The 15,685-nt window shown below is 42.6% G+C and overlaps 1 long non-coding RNA gene across 1 annotated transcript; it reads right to left on the bottom strand.

Moving 5' to 3' along the window:
• Window positions 1–7,105: 7,105 nt before the first annotated feature.
• Window positions 7,106–12,604, bottom strand: LOC101484973 (uncharacterized). Its single transcript, XR_191161.2, has 4 exons — window positions 12,421–12,604; window positions 12,227–12,325; window positions 9,779–9,872; window positions 7,106–9,656 (listed from the first exon to the last, which is right to left on the bottom strand). It is a non-coding gene; the product is annotated as an uncharacterized LOC101484973 (long non-coding RNA).
• Between the last annotated feature and the right edge of the window lie 3,081 nt (window positions 12,605–15,685).

Below are 15,685 nucleotides of genomic sequence, written 5' to 3'. Positions count from 1 at the left end.
TCAGTTGGTCGCTAACCAGTCTTCAGGCCTGTACGACTGGGGTTTTGTTAATTTTATTCACTTCTTTTTCCCAACCAAAGCAAGAGAATCTTAGTGAAATGCTGCATTTCTGCCTTTGATGGATACAGTTGACTAAAAACAAAAACAACACAAAAATCCATTACAATTTGTATCAGGTTGACAGGTGGGAGATACTATATGTTTGAAAAGCTATAAACTAAGTTTTTTTTCTTCTTTCTGGTTCCAAAAGCTGCTCTGTCGATATGTTTTCCATGGTGGCTATATCAAATAAGTATGTTGTTACATAGACACTGGTGCATTCTCAACTGGTGAAATCAACAACAACTTAACTATGGTGGGTGAAGGATGAAGGTTATCTAGTGGATGTTTTCTGGCCATGACCCTTATACCCATTTTGGTGTAATGTCAGCTCAAATGAAAAAGTGCTGCTCCACTCATATTCCAGCTTTCTCCAGTCCTGTGCCTTTTTGTGAGAGCCACTGATGTGTCTCATTTACTACCTGAAGTTTCCAATGCACCTGGTTAGTCAAACAGGCCTGTCTCACGGGGTACTTACCTAAGTATCTTGGGGTGTTGTTTACGAGTAAGGGGAAGGGTGGAGTGGGTGATGGACAGAGCGGTTGTTCTGGGTGTCAGTGATGCAAATACTGTTCCAGTCTGTTGTGATGAAGAGAGAGCCGAGTGTGACACCAAAGCTGTGAATCTACCAGTCCATCTATATTTCGATGTTTTTACCCTCGTCCATCATCACGAGCTTTGAGTAGAATGAGACTGCGGATTCAAGCAGTGAAAATGAGTTTCCTCTCATGGGTGTCTGAACTCAGTCTTAGAGATAGTGTGACATTGTTTATTTGGTAGATGGATAGATGAGACATTTCAGGCATGTCCTAGTGGGAAATTTGTTTGCTTGGGAACATCTCAATGTCCTACCAGAAGAGCTGGAAGAGGGAGGGGAGAGGTTATGTGGGATGGATGGATGGGCTGGCACTACAGGGCTACAGTTTTGAAATGGAAAGTGTTAACCTACAATCTTTAATTAATCTTAACCAAGCAGTTTTAGGGCCTAAACCCAACTCTGTAACTTAAAGCAAAAGTGAACATAAAAAAAAACATGTTTGTGTGTTACACTCAACATATAACAACAGTTTTGTTATAGACAGAATGTGAAAAAAAAATCCATGAATTCACATGGTAGGATTTGTAAAGAATTTATTCGTAAATCAGGGTGGAAAATAAGTATTTGGTCACCTCAAACAAGGAAAATCTCTGGCTCTCACAGACCTGTAACGTCTTCTGTAAGAAGCTTTTCTGTCCCCCACTCGTTACCTGTATGAATGGCACCTGTTTGAACTCATCATCTGCAGTGGCGTGTCTAGAAAATTTTTGTTGGGGGGGCCAGGTAGGGGCACAGATTTGGAGAAGGGTGGCAGATTTAATTGGCAGATAATGTTTAAAAAAAAATTCTACCAACCCTTAACCATAATTCAATAATCCTATAAACCTAATAACCAAATGCACTTTTAACTCTTATTAGAATGAGATTTTAACCACTACGGTGCAAAGTTTTTAGATACTGCGTTGATAAAGTACAAGAGATACAATCAGTGCTTTGTCAGTGCTTACTCAGCATTCAAGGACATCAATATTTGCATAGCATTTTTACTGACATGTAGTGCACATATGTTTTGGGCAAAAACATTTTTGAAAATTAAAATACGAACATTTGTAACAAACAATTGACAAATTAGCCAATGCCAATGCAAAACTTTATCTGCCTGTTAAAAAAAGAAGATAATCTTCTCACAAACTGGTGTTTGATTTTGAAACAGGAAAAAAGTGGGGAAACTACTGAAAAGACTAACATTTGAATAAAACCTGAAAGCAAGTAAATACTTTCTATGCTGCCTTATGGTAAACTTTGGTAATATTGATAAAGAACAACACTGGCTGATGATGAAATACAGTCAGCTGGCATGGTGACACTGCCAGTATTAACCTGCAGGGCTGGACTGGGACAAAAAAATTGGGCATTTTTACTACAGACCGACCCACCAGGTATTAAAGCCATAAAGCCTTTGAATGAAAACAAATGCTGTTGTGACAGTGATGTACAGTCTTTTTGGTATATGTATGATTTCTATACATTTTACGTCAGATAAAAACTTTGGTTGTAAGATTTAGATAATTATTTAATAAAAACTAGGTATTTTAAATGAGAATAAGAAAGAAAAGTATTTCTTTGTGCCCACCTTTCCCTGTTAATGCCCTACCTGGCCCCCTGGCAAAACTTTGCTAGACCCGCCCCTGCACAGTTACCAGCTGTCAGCTACATAAAAAAGGATCCTGGTGTTATTCGTCTCTCAGAAACAGTTCATAACTTCAACTCATTCATGTCACCTAAAAGGTAAACCTGTTTCTCCATCACCTGTTCAGCTCTGATGATTCAGTAAGGACATCTCCTGGTTTCATCTTCATGTTTCCCTCTCACCACATATCTAAACAGACATCATGACCAGCAGCTTTACAGCTGTGGCTCCAGCAAACATCAGCTGATACTAGAAATTAATATTAAATACATTCTAACAACAGCTGATCAAGCTTAAACGTGCTGCTGTTATTTAGCGCAATATCCGCTGGTTTCCTCTTTCTGGCGCAAAGTGGGCAATAAACAAACAAGAGAGACGATCAGCTGATCATTGATCAGTTTCATGATTGAAGTAGCAACAGGAGAGGGAGGGGGAGAGAATGAGAGAAGAAGAGGCAGCTGTGCAGCATAAAGACAGAATAAATCCAGCTTTGTGTCTTTTTTCCATTCTAGCTAAAGTCCGGGACAAACTGCGTCTCTTCTCAGCTCAATACGAAACGCGTAATATTTTCTCTGAATGAGGGACCATCCCATTTTTTTAAGGAGCCGTTGGCAACTCTACTAACCTTATGAATAAAATAAAGTTCACTATCAGTAACATCATAGCACCCACCCAGCTGTATAAAAACTCCGTCAAACTGGCTAGAACGCAGTATGAGTTATTGCAACTGACAGTAAAAAGTCAGCAACATGAAAATAAACTCCACCTAAACTTGGTTTATATCTGACCCAGATAGACTGCAGGTCATAACTTCTTACCTGAAGTTCAGTTCACCTGACACTCGGACTGGCGGCTGCTTCGGGTCTCTCCTCCTGCCTCCCCTTCCCTCATCCACCTGTTGCCTCTGTGGAAGCCCCGTCATAGCCACCACCAAACAACGGAGTTATTTCTACACATCGACCTGCATCTGGCCAATCCACCACCTCTCATTGTTCATGCCATTACAAAAAAATAAAATAAAATAAGTCACCGGGCACATGCCCGGTATGCCCGATGGCCAGTCCAGCTATGTTAACCTGCAACCAAATCTGCAGCTCCATGCAGCAATGTTACGACTTAGATTATATCTTATAACTCATAACTCTTATGTTAGCTGCCCTCAGTAGCATACTGTCTGAAATATTCCACAGCTGCAATAATTCTTTAAGTGTTATTTTTTTCCTTGGTATTCTAATTTCACCGAAGTTTACTAAATTCAACAAACTTGATATTACTTACCGGGACATTTATTCTGTCCTCATTTTCTTTCACCGAAAAATTGTTTCCTGCAGTGCCGTCTTTCGCGCTTGGCTCTCCTACCTTTGCTAACGTGATGCGCATAGCGCAGAAGCGATGCTGCATTCACTTACACTCGGATATCTGAGCGTCACCGTGAAAACATAATCGGACATTTGATATTTGATTGAATTTTATTGTTTTGCCTTTGGGGTGGCACCTGGGGTGGCCAGTCTGGTTTGGGGGGTGGCCTGTGCCCCCCCAGGCCACCCCGCTGGACACGCCATTGATCATCTGTATAAAAGACACCTGTCCACAGCCTCAAACAGTCAGACTCCAAACTCCGCCATGGCCAAGACCAAAGAGCTTTCGAAGGACACCAGGAAAAGTATTGTAGACCTGCACCAGACTGGGAAGAGTGAATCTACAATAGGCAAGCAGCTTGGTGTGAAAAAAATCAACTGTGGGAGCAATCATCAGAAAATGGAAGACATACAAGACCACTGATAATCTCCCTCGATCTGGGGCTCCACGCAAGATCTCATCCCGTGGGGTCAAAATGATCATGAGAACGGTGAGAAAAGATCCCAGAACCACACGGGGGGACCTGGTGAATGACCTGCAGAGAGCTGGGACCAAAGTAACAAAGGTCACCATCAGTAACACACTACAACGGCAGGGAATCAAATCCCGCAGTGCCAGACGTGTTCCGCTGCTGAAGCCAGTGCATGTCCAGGCCCGTCTGAAGTTTGCCAGAGAGCACATGGATGATACAGCAGAGGATTGGGAGAATGTCATGTGGTCAGATGAAACCAAAGTAGAACTTTTTGGTATAAACTCAACTCGTCGTGTTTGGAGGAAGAAGAATACTGAGTTGCATCCCAAGAACACCATACCTACTGTGAAGCATGGGGGTGGAAACATCATGCTATGGGGCTGTTTTTCTGCCAAGGGGACAGGACGACTGATCCGTGTTAAGGACAGAATGAATGGGGCCATGTATCGTGAGATTTTGAGCCAAAACCTCCTTCCATCAGTGAGAACTTTGAAGATGAAACGAGGCTGGGTCTTCCAACATGACAATGATCCAAAACACACCGCCCGGGCAACAAAGGAGTGGCTCCGTAAGAAGCATTTGAAAGTCCTGGAGTGGCCTAGCCAGTCTCCAGACCTCAACCCCATAGAAAATCTGTGGCGGGAGTTGAAAGTCCGTGTTGCTCGGCGACAGCCCGAAAACATCACTGCTCTCGAGAAGATCTGCATGGAGGAATGGGCCAAAATACCAGCTACTGTGTGTGCAAACCTGGTAAAGACCTATAGTAAACGTTTGACCTCTGTTATTGCCAACAAAAGTTATGTTACAAAGTATTGAGTTGTATTTTTGTTATTGACCAAATACTTATTTTCCACCCTGATTTACGAATAAATTCTTTACAAATCCTACCATGTGGATTCATGGATTTTTTTTTCACATTCTGTCTCTCACAGTTGCAGTGTACCTCTGGTGCAAATTACTGACCTCTGTCATCATTTTAGGTGGGGGAACTTGCACAATCGGTGGCTGACTAAATACTTTTTTGCCCCACTGTAGGTGATATTATCCAAGTGTGTGCAGGTTTAATACACAGGTCTTAAGGTGGGGACTGGTATTAGGCCTATAAGAGGAAACGTTAAAATAATATCTAAATAGCGTTAGCAATATTTGAGTTACAAAGCATCATAAGTCCCCTTAAAATTAAACTCAGCCCAACTAAGCCGAAAGTGAAATGTATCTTTAAGACATACACAATAACAAGAAGACGCATAACAGTCAAGCTATTTAAAGCAATTTAATTTAGCAAATTTTGTAAGTAATCTGAATTTAATAAGACTGTATTGTCTTTACGTATTTTGTTTGTTTGTTGCGTTTCTATGAAGATTTAAATTTTAGACCCATCATTATGGTCAGCTGGAGTCAACTGCTAATTGGGTGCTGCCAAGCCGTGCTTCCACCCACAACCCCATTCACCGAGCAGGCAACTGTGACTTCCTAACCACATCAATAAATCCCATCAGTAAGAAGACGACATCAACAAGACTTTCACATAAACACCTACTTGTTTGCTGGGAATTCCCCAATGCTTGGGCTATGCCATGAAGCAGTTTATAAATTCAAACGTGCACAAATGTGACTCACTTCAACCACTGGTGTATGTTTATGCAGCATGACTTTTTCTTTCCTATAATCGGATGCTTATGGTTGTTCAGCGTTTAGTTCTGCTAGACACGTTTATACGAAAAGACGACCATCTTCTTGAGCTATATTAGACAACAATCGCATCATTACTGCTTTAATGTGTTGGTTATGGTGACTGGCTGAATATGTGCAACAGGATCTTTTTCAAGCACACTGTGGGAAGACTTAAATTTTTGGGGGGAAAGTACGTGCTATTTGATCTCCAGTTTGCAGGGCTTTTGGATAAAATTTTAGCAATCTATCACTTTGTGTTGCTTGAGTGTGGTAGGCCTGAAATTTGTATTGGTAATACATGGAGAGTTCACTGCCCAAAGACAAATGTTAATGAATATTTTTCACTATTCTCAGTGCTTCTATGAATTTTATCATGTTCTGTTTTAGTAATTGGTGACAATCTTTGACTGATTATACCATGGTGTCCTCAGTGTCACAATTGGTGGGATTCTGTTTTTCCCCCCGCTACTTCTCTATATCCATTGCTTTCTCATTGCCAGCAAAGTTCTCATCTGGGTACAGCCAAGTTTTTCAAAATAGAAGCCTAAATGTGGCAGCACACCACCCAAAACCAGCAGTCAGCCAGTCGTCTGGGTGTTTTTCCCTTATTTTACAGATTTTGTCCCCTGGCTTGATGTGGCCCTTAACAAGAGGGTGGTGGCACAGTGCTTCTGACTTCTTCTGTGTGAGTTTAATCATCAGAGGACAAAACTTGCTATGTTCACATATAGAAGAGTTTGGAGAGGCTTTGGACTGTAAAAGCGACTGATAATTTCAACTATGACCAACTATGTTTTCACTGTGGCACAGCAAGTTATGAACTGCATTTAGTGTTCATTTTGAAAAGCAGTACTAAAGCCTCCAAAAGGAGTACGCGTCAAAATCACATCCAAGGAGTAGCCTTGACTCAAGTAACACGATCAGATCACAAAATAAAGGCAGTTCTGGAGAAGACGATGTGGTTTCACTGGCTTGCAGTACCATAACGTTAATGTCCCCTGTGCTCGGCAAATCTGTCTCTCTCAGACGCCATGTGTATGTGAAACCCCCTTTATTTAACCCCTATTCACAGTCCCACAGTGATGGGAGCTAATTGGCATAGACAGTTAAAATTGATAATGATAAGAGGCAGCTCCCCTAGACCGTTTCAACGAATCCTGATGTTATGCTGTTTGTCACAGCACTGGGGCTGGAATGCAGGGCCTTCTTGGAAAAAAGATGAACGCAAAAAGAACAAAAAATGTGAGGGATTTTTTTTATTATTATTTTGATCTGTTGCTTTTTGCTTTGTTTTTTCAAGCTAGACCTGAGAAATAACAATGATATAGTTGTGTTATGTTAGCGAAGTGAAAGAAAAATTAATATATTTTGATGCATTCTCTGTTTTTGTGATTGGATGAAACAATATATATTGTAGATCAAAAGTTCACACCGAACTGCCTGGTAAGCAGCTGTAGTGGTAGAGAGGCTTGTCCATTAATCACAGTTGGCTAATCCCTGGTGCTGTGATGGACCAAAGTGTTCTTGGCCAAGTTATTAAACCTGAAGTAATGAGAGTGCTTTGTAAAGTACTTTGGAGTCACAAAGGTTTAAAAGGTGCTTTATAAGTATAGTTCATTTAATCTAAACATTAGCTTCTTATAACAACAAAGACAGTCAAACCACTCCGTGTATATCAGTGGTACTTGGGTCACTCTGTCCTTCTTCAGAGGTCAAAGGTCTTAAAGAAGAACACTGCTCATCATTACATCTCCACAGTCCACTGGGTGCATTTAACTGATCAACAGCTGATGACCGCTTGGACTCAGTCACTCTGCAAGCTGCCTAATAATGTCTAATGACCTGCTGGGTAGTAACCCTCATAGATGAAAGGACTCTCACGGATGATGCTTCCAGACTACTGGGGTTAAAGTGTTTTTAGAAAGTTCCTTTGTTGTCTTAGCCACTCGAGCGGCACTGGAATTTACCTACGAAGTGTGTCTGGTATTTTTTTTTTTTTTTTGTTAAATGCAGTTTTAGCAAAAGAAACAAAATTAGTTTCGGCCTTCTCTTCTAACCATTCACATATTTGCACAGCACTTTTAGATACTTACATATGGCACATTTCCTCTTACATTAACTCATTCTGCTGCTTTGTCTGCAGCAGCTGTGCTGCTTTCTATCATTTTGTGTTTAACATAACATACTTTTTAACATGATTGCTCAGATGCTTTCCACGTACCTCCCACTCTTTCACACACACGTGTTTTGTTTTGGTTCTACTGACTGTCATTTCTCTTACTTCCAGAGCATACCTCTCGTAAACCTTCCACCTCACTACAGATCGCAATTTTCTGCAAACATCATTGTCCACAGAGACTCCTGCTTGACCTCAACTGCCAGCCCATCCATCACCACTGCAAAAGGGGCTAAATGCCGATCTCTGATGTAATCCCGCCCCCACCTTGAACCCATCTGTCACTCCTACTGCACACTCACCTCTGTCTCGCTATCTTCATACATGTCCTGCACCACCCTTACATACTTCTCTGCCACTCCTGACTTCTTCATTTAGTTCCACAGCTCCTCTCGTGGCACTGCACTAGGTTCTTTCTCTAGATCCTTCTCCATCAACACTCTCAAAGCAAGCATCAAATCTGTAGTGCTCTTTCTAAGCACAAAGACACACTGCTTTCCTATATCTTCGTGGTGTGGCTCATCAGCTTTATCTCTCTGTGGTTACTGGAGCTCTGCACATCAAATTAATTTTTGAAAACCAGTACCAGTACTTTCCCTCATGTCAATATCAGAGCATACTGTTCAATTCAATTCAAAATTTGTTTGTATAGCACATTTAAAAAACAACAGAGTTGACCAAAGTGCTTCACAATCGTTTAAAAACAAGAGAAAACATTATGGTCCAGGTATCTTGAAAATGCAGCTTTCCTTCACACCATAATATCACCAAGCTGTGAAATCAAAACAATAATCCAAAGGCCACAAACACTCTAGGAAAAGAAAACGTTGCTTCACTGTGATATTTATTATTTGGGCTCCCATTCCATGTATTTTATTTTGAACTGCAGCTTCGCTCAGTTTTGCTCACCTTATGTTTAATAAGCCTTAAGTCGTTTACAGGAAGAAAAACAAGCAGATAAAAGGGGCTCACTGTTGTTCTTGTGCTCCCATTGGAATATCTCTGTAACCACTATAGCAGTGTTGTGTATTTAAACTACATTGCACCTCTGAAGACAGAACAAATACTCTCCCTTCAGACTGCAACAAGGCCACAGCAGTTTTAATTAACTGCAATAATATCCTGACATTATCAAAAATAGATCACCACTGACCTGCAGCTTAGAACAGTAGCAAGAGTGTCCTTTCAACATGTTTGAGATATTGCAAGTTTCCCAATCGCCAAAGAGGTGATTATTAGAAGATAAAGTAACTTAAAAATATATCTTATTAAAATTATTTTATTTAATGTTGAACTTTTCTGATCTGTTTCATGGAAGGCTGTCAGATTTGAAAAACACTTTGACTGTAAAGTGTTTTTTGCTGACTTTCATTGGAAAAAAAATCATTTGTATCTCAGCTGCCTACTGAAGCTTTGATGAACCAATTAATTTAATAAGCAGTGATCATTTATAAAGCACTTCAGTTTGAAAAAGTGTGTAGCCAATACCAAATTAAAATAATGCAAAAAGCTCTATTTAAGCATTTAAGACCCTCTTTACTGTGCAAAGAGAAACAGTCACGACTCTGATCAGGATCCTGCAGAGCAGAGAGGCCACGGGCTGCTCTGTGTTGTGACTCCAGCTGCAGCCAGACATTTCCTGGACGTCCTGCACGTGAGATGGAAAAACACATCACTGTCCGCTTCCCATGTGAAATTCCCTGCCCTTTACTAATCCCCTAAAGTATGTGGATGACTCATTAAAATCACAAAATTAACAGACAGACATACCTGGAAATTAATGGAAAAAACAATAAAATGGGGACATGAGAAGGTTAGATCTTTAAGATGTTTTCAGTTTTCAGAGTTGGTCATATGATGATTACTGTGGAAAAAAGGGGAGAATTCAGTGTAGAGCCTTCATTATTTTTATTAGATTTTTATTTTATTACATTTTCTCAATAGAACACCTGGATAAAATGCCTCCATAAATTACACAGTGTTCTAGTGGCACATGTGCTTTCACATGCAAAGAGAATCCATTCTTCATCACTATGCATCAATACTGGGATAACCTGAATTTGTAATCATCTGAAACAGATCAGGATTGTAATAGATGTTTTTTTGTAAGATTATTTATGTAATTTTCAGAGCAAACTACTACAGAACAAATATTATAGTAGGCCTAATGGTTTCCACATGAAGAAAAGTCATCATTCTACATTATTCAAAAAACAAAATAACAGATGATTAATGGGCCATCTGTCTGCCCCACTTTAATATCTAATTGAATAAACTATGGCAGCAGCTCAGTAGACAAGATCAAGGTGACCTGCTGAGATTCAAACTGAGCACCAGAATAGGGGGGGGGCAAAGGTGATTTGCCTGACTTTGAATGCAGCATAAAAACATCCAGTGAGTGGCAGTTCTCTCAGCAAAAAACAAAACAAAACAACTTGATGGAACAGGAAGTCATCGGAGTAACCCAGTAACTCAAACAACCCCTCATTACAAATATGGGCTGCAGCAGCAGAAGACCATACCGGGTCACACACAGATAAACATTGCCTGGTCTGATGAGTACATTTGTGCTGTGACATTCTAAAGACAGGGTCAGAATTTGGCACAAACAACAATCATGGATCCATCCTGCCTGGTATCAATGATTTAGGCTGCTGGTGGTGATCTAATAATAATAATGATGTGAGCCCCTTACTATTGGACCATAAAGTATGGCTGCTTCCAACAGGTTAACATAACACGTTACAAAGTTCAGATGAACTCAAACTGGTTCCTGTGATTGTCCTGGGATGGTTAGGATTCCTCTGTTCTCTTCACTAATGTTTTGGCCTTCATTGAGGATGTGCAAGTCCTGCCTCAGACTCCACCTGCTGATTGAGCCCCCTGGTTTCAGCCTACACACCTGATTCTCATCAGGCCATCAGTGACAGTATTTAAGGACCAGCTGATGTTCCCAATCGCTGCTAGATTGTTGTTTATTGGTTGCAAAGACGTCTTTCATCGACAGAAGGGTGCAGTCTCCTCAAATTTTCTCCATTTTCTCCTGCATTGTCTGGTAAGGAATTGCTGAATACTTGCCTGCCCGTCCACCTTCTGACAACACCTACTACCTTTGGAATCCTAACCAGTCATTCCCAAATTGCCTTGCTCCTGGAAAATCAAAATCAGTCTGCCTTTGCTGTGCAGTAGACTGAAAACCTGTCCAGGGTCTACTCATCCTTTTGCCTCGTGACAGTTGGGACAGGTATCGGCCCCCATCCAACCTTAAATCAGATGTATAGATGGACTCTACACTACACTAACTCTAAAATACACTTTAACTCTATAAACACACTGAAGAAGCAGAAAATCTGAGAGGTAAGTTATTCTTTAGATCACCATCAATTAACCAGTTTCATAATGAATGGAATGAGTCTGCTATGTTGAAATGATAAGGATGTTTTTTGTTTTGTTTTGCTTTTTACCTTTTGTTCCTGATCCTTTTGGATTACTTATGGGTATTAATAATCTTCTTTAGCATGTTGAGATGATGTAATAACAGCAAGCAAAATCTCAGATAAGCCGACGTTGTCGTTTGGTGCTAATGACGAGAAGCAGATGAGGTTATCAGCTACTTAAAAAATATAATGAAGTTAGTGGAGACTTAAATCGGAAGAAATCCATCTACAAGGTAAAGTTGCTTTATGCATTTCCTTGTAAATAGGCAACAATTTGTGAAAATGCCTAGTATATCAACTTTATGAGGCGATAATAAGCAATTGTGTTCACAGTTGCTACCAAGTCAGTAAAAAAATATTTATGGTTCTCATAAATATCTCAAAAATTGGCCACAGAAGTTTAGCAGGCTATCAACGTGTTTTTTTTTTCTCACTTTTTTCCCCCTTTCTTACTTTATTTGCTCGCTTGTTTTGTTTTTATTTCTTCATACATCAACTCCTTGTGAAGAGGACCTCATGTGGCCACTAAAGGAACTGCAGATTCTGGCTTCATTTTTCATCCCTGTAGATTGCCAATTGGTGGGGAGGCAAAGGCTAGTCTGCAGTTCTGTATTACAAATTAAACAGTCAGGATGGTTGTTAATGTATAACGCCAAACCTTTTTGCAGGTATTTCTTCCTGAAACATAAACCCACATAAAGCACAGTGCATCTGGAGTGCACTCTGAGGCAATGCGTGGCACAGTGGCACAAGTGAGTCTTTGTTGTTTAGTGGGTCTTACATCATCTCCAGACTCCAGTTCCTGGATCAGCTACTGAAGGGGTTGGTAAGCGATCCCAGAAGTGCACTTTACCCTGGCCTGAACCCACTGGAGTTTTACCTGTCTCACAAAAGCTGCTGTTAGCTGCATTTTAACAGTGCATGTTCCCACAATATGTTTTTGGGATTCTGTCAACCAGTGAATTAAAATCTCACCTTCATGTCCAGTGTAAGCCTTTGAGCCTTGCTGTTTTCAATCAGTAGATGCAGGGAGCCCTGCTGGCAAGCAGGTCAACAGTTTCAGTGCTGAAACAGTTGTTGCACGGCAGTATGGCTACTGCTGCTGCTCCATCTCAGCCCCATCTCCTGCCTGAGCTCAGCTTTTCCAGCCGTAACTCATTCCTGCTAATTAGGACAAAGGCTCTTGCTGGTCTGTAAGGGAACCACTTTCACATGGGAAGCCCTTCGTTTGTTTCCACCCCCTGTGCCCAAGCACGAGTTAGCCGCGTTATGAGACAAGACTCCAACAGAAAAAAACACAGACAAGAAGAATCTTTCAGCTCTTCCCTGAGGTCACCTTCACTTGGCAAAATAAAATTCCCCTCACGTGAGTGCTGCTCAGCCAAATGTATAAACATAAAAAATTGATGGAAACAGCTATGAGCTGCTCATCCTTCATCCAACAGACATTTCTACATGATCTAACTTGACACACACAAAAATGAATATGTAAATAATTTTCCTAAACCGCACAAGCTTTGAAACAAGGTGCTATTGATCAGAAGCTGACATGTAATGACTTACTGACATGTAAATGATTCATCATTTCCAAATATATACTTTTTTTGACTTTGCTGAGCACTAAAAGAGTTTGGTGCAAGTAACCTTTAGTCCCGTGCTTGCTGAACACACCTCACTTTGCCTTGTAAATTAGTGAGGTGTAAATGACCCTATTTAATTGGAAAAATCAGTGCAGACGAGTGTGGAAGTAAATGGAAAATGCAAATCAGTAACTGGAGTCAATACCCAAAACTGGGTAACTACAGGGAGTGCAGAATTATTAGGCAAGTTGTATTTTTGAGGAATAATTTTATTATTGAACAACAACCATGTTCTCAATGAACCCAAAAAACTCATTAATATCAAAGCTGAATGTTTTTGGAAGTAGTTTTTAGTTTGTTTTTAGTTTTAGCTATTTTAGGGGGATATCTGTGCATAATTATTAGGCAACTTAACAAAAAACAAATATATACCCATTTCAATTATTTATTTTTACCAGTGACACCAGTATAACATCTCCACATTCACAAATATACATTTCTGACATTCAAAAACAAAACAAAAACAAATCAGCGACCAATATAGCCACCTTTCTTTGCAAGGACACTCAAAAGCCTGCCATCCATGGATTCTGTCAGTGTTTTGATCTGTTCACCATCAACATTGCGTGCAGCAGCAACCACAGCCTCCCAGACACTGTTCAGAGAGGTGTACTGTTTTCCCTCCTTGTAAATCTCACATTTGATGATGGACCACAGGTTCTCAATGGGGTTCAGATCAGGTGAACAAGGAGGCCATGTCATTAGTTTTTCTTCTTTTATACCCTTTTTTAACAAGCTTGACTCCATCCTCAACCCGAAAAGGCCCCACAAGCTCATCTTTGATGATACCAGCCCAAACCAGTACTCCACCTCCACCTTGCTGGCGTCTGAGTCGGACTGGAGCTCTCTGCCCTTTACCAATCCAGCCACGGGCCCATCCATCTGGCCCATCAAGACTCACTCTCATTTCATCAGTCCATAAAACCTTAGAAAAACCAGTCTTGAGATATTTCTTGGCCCAGTCTTGACGTTTCAGCTTGTGTGTCTTGTTCAGTGGTGGTCGTCTTTCAGCCTTTCTTACCTTGGCCATGTCTCTGAGTATTGCACACCTTGTGCTTTTGGGCACTCCAGTGATGTTGCAGCTCTGAAATATGGCCAAACTGGTGGCAAGTGGCATCTTGGCAGCTGCACGCTTGACTTTTCTCAGTTCATGGGCAGTTATTTTGCACCTTGGTTTTTCCACACGCTTCTTGCGACCCTGTTGACTATTTTGAATGAAACGCTTGATTGTTCGATGATCACGCTTCAGAAGCTTTGCAATTTTGAGACTGCTGCATCCCTCTGCAAGATATCTCACTATTTTTGACTTTTCTGAGCCTGTCAAGTCCTTCTTTTGACCCATTTTGCCAAAGGAAAGGACGTTGCCTAATAATTATGCACACCTGATATAGGGTGTTGATGTCATTAGACCACACCCCTTCTCATTACAGTGATGCACATCACCTAATATGCTTAATTGGTAGTAGGCTTTCGAGCCTATACAGCTTGGAGTAAGACAACATGCATGAAGAGGATGATGTGGACAAAATACTCATTTCCCTAAAAATTTCCCAAAAAGTTTCCCAAAACCTCTCCGCTAAACAGCCACCACAAAGCAACAAAGAAAAACACAGTTCAACAGTCCAATCCCCCGGTCCAGTGGCAGCAAACACAGTTCTGGTGGCCGACCCGCAGGACGGCAAAACAAGCGGGACCTGCTGTGGGTTAGGCAGTGGCGGCAAAACAGTTCTACCTCTAACCCCTTGATGGAAACGCAGCAGCTCTGGGCGGCCACGGGTCCGGCAGCAGCAGCGGAACAGTTCTGGTGGCCTGCCACGGGTCCGGTGGCAGCGCTGCTCCTCCGGTGGCCTGCCCCGGGTCCCGTGATAGCAACAGAATGCATCAGGCGGCCTGCCACGGGTCCGGTGGCGGCGGCATCGCAACAGCTCCGGCGGGCGGCCACGGATCCGGTGACAGCTCCGGCGGCCGGCCACGGGCCCGGTGACGGCGGTGTTGCAGCTCCGGCCGATGGCCACGGGGCCGGTGACGGTGGTGTGACAGCTCCGGCGGACGGCCACGGGTCCGGGGGCGGCCGTGTGACAGCTCTGGCGGACGGCCACGGGTCCGGTGGCGGCGGCGGAGTAGAATGGCCCATAATCCCCGACGTGCTGGACGTGGACGGCGTGGAGGTCGTGGACGCGGATCGCGTGGATGGCGTGCTAGACGTGGGCGGCGTGGATGTCGTGGAGGGCGCGCTAGACGTGGGCGGCGTGGATGGCGCGCTAGACGTGGAGGTCCCTCCGGCTCGCTGACCTCCGGCTTCGGCTGAGCGGGTCCCTCCAGCTCGCCGAGGTCTTCCGCTGGCAACGCCGGTCCCTCCGGTTCGTTGAACTCCTCAGCTGGTGGTTCGTTGAGCTCCGGCTCCTGCACGCTGAGCTCCGGCTCGGGCAGCGCGAGCTCCACCGGCTCGCTGAGCTCGACAGGCTGCGGCGCGGGCTCCTCCCGCTCGCTGAGCTCCCGCTGGGGCTCGCTGAGCTCCGGTGCGGGCCCCTCCGGCTCACTGCGCTCCTCCGGCTCGCCGGGCTCCTCAGCTGGCGGGGCTGGCTCCTCCCGCTCGCTGA

Source organism: Maylandia zebra, linkage group LG15 (genome assembly GCF_041146795.1).
Source record: "Maylandia zebra isolate NMK-2024a linkage group LG15, Mzebra_GT3a, whole genome shotgun sequence".
In the NCBI taxonomy this organism is placed as follows: Eukaryota; Metazoa; Chordata; class Actinopteri; order Cichliformes; family Cichlidae; genus Maylandia; species Maylandia zebra.
Note: the sequence above shows the minus strand (reverse complement) of the source record. Positions and strands in the feature narration are given on the sequence as shown.